The sequence below is a fragment of the Sinocyclocheilus grahami genome, unplaced genomic scaffold, assembly GCF_001515645.1.
Source record: "Sinocyclocheilus grahami isolate Dianchi unplaced genomic scaffold, SAMN03320097.WGS_v1.1 scaffold1088.1, whole genome shotgun sequence".
Classification (NCBI taxonomy): domain Eukaryota; kingdom Metazoa; phylum Chordata; class Actinopteri; order Cypriniformes; family Cyprinidae; genus Sinocyclocheilus; species Sinocyclocheilus grahami.
In genome coordinates, this window is record NW_015506267.1 from 479,749 (window position 1) to 481,165 (window position 1,417).

Sequence of the window (1,417 nt, forward strand, 5' to 3'; positions counted from 1 at the left end):
TTATTTGGACATTCGTCTAACGCGTTTTTTTTTTTTTTAAATGATACTTGTTTCAGAAAGTTCAGAGAACATTCAAAAGTAACATTTCCATGTTTATAAAATGATAAAATGACATTTTCAATTCACATAACCAAGAAAAACGTGGATGTTTTGAACGCTGAATCTGAAATAACGTTTTATAACTTATTGGGAACGTTAAAAAACATTCTTAGAACATATTTTGTTAGCTGGGAGCCTCTTTGACCTGAAAACCCATATTTAGTGTCCAAAAAAGAAATTGTTCTGATGGTTCGTGGATGGTACAGATAAAAAAAAAAAGTTAAATGAAACTAATAACAATCCGTGTTACTTGTGCATACTTACTATAGTAACATAAATGTAAAATTAAAGGAAGGCCAAAAAACTTCCCATACGTTTTGTTGTTGACGTCAAAGGCAGTGTTGCAATCAAACCAATATTTTAGAGCACATGCATCTAAACAAGGCATAAATGGACAGTTTGCATGACATAAAAGTACAAACGCTAAAAGAATATATGACAGAATATGTTAAATAAAAGTTCACTTGCAACAAAGAAGTTGCTGTAAATTTTGTCTGCCAAGAGCTTGAACCCTTTTTTTTTTTTTAAGTTTAACTCTATAAATCATCTCTGCCAATGTTTATCCATTTAGAAAATTGAATTTTATAATGAAGTTCATGTCTAATGTAAAATCTGAGTAAACACAACCAGCTGAGAACCTTCAAAGATCCTTCATTTTTATAACAGATTATTGTACTTTATGGACTTTATGTACTTTATGCTGTTCATACAGGCAAAAAAACGCATATGTGGAGTGATCAGAACCGTCTTCACTAGAATATTATAGTCCGTGCAGATGATGATGCAGACGACCGAGAGAGAGAGAGAGAGCGAGAGCGAGAGAGAGAGAGAGAGAGAGAGAGAGAGAGAGAGGGAGAGCGAAGGAGCCAAAGGAAGCGTGAAAAATAGAGGTCAAGAAGATATCAGATGAGACATGAAAGATGAGGAGGGCTGACGGGGAGGGGGAGAAAAAGAGTGATGGCGCAGAACAAAGTCCTGTACCTTTCAGTGTCGATTATCACCAGCAGACGACACGACATGACAGACAAATGAGTGAGCTTTTAACAATCTCAGCACTTTACTCAACGCTCTGCCTCTTTTCCTCCTTCCTTCACTCTCTCTCTCTCTCCTTCTTCCTTCCACCTGTCCTCTAGTCAATGTCCTCCTCTTTATCGTTCTCCTTCAACCACCTTTCTAGTCACTCTTTTTCCTTTCTCTCATTTTAGCATGCTTCTTTGGCACAAAAACTGCTGTGCTGAATAGATAAAACAAATAAGAATAGTTCAAATGCAGTAAAACTTAGTATTAACAAATAAAATAAATGTATGGTGTATAAAAA

General features: G+C 35.6%; 1 protein-coding gene across 1 annotated transcript in view; it reads right to left on the reverse strand.

The window, feature by feature from the left end:
- The window catches only part of ehmt2 (euchromatic histone-lysine N-methyltransferase 2), a 46,792-nt gene extending 45,772 nt beyond the window's left edge, over nt 1-1,020 (reverse strand). Inside the window, exon 1 of the mRNA XM_016252122.1 lies at nt 1,013-1,020. The gene's annotated coding sequence lies outside the window, so the exon portion shown is untranslated. The remainder of the gene's footprint in view (nt 1-1,012) is intronic.
- Nucleotides 1,021-1,417: the final 397 nt, after the last annotated feature.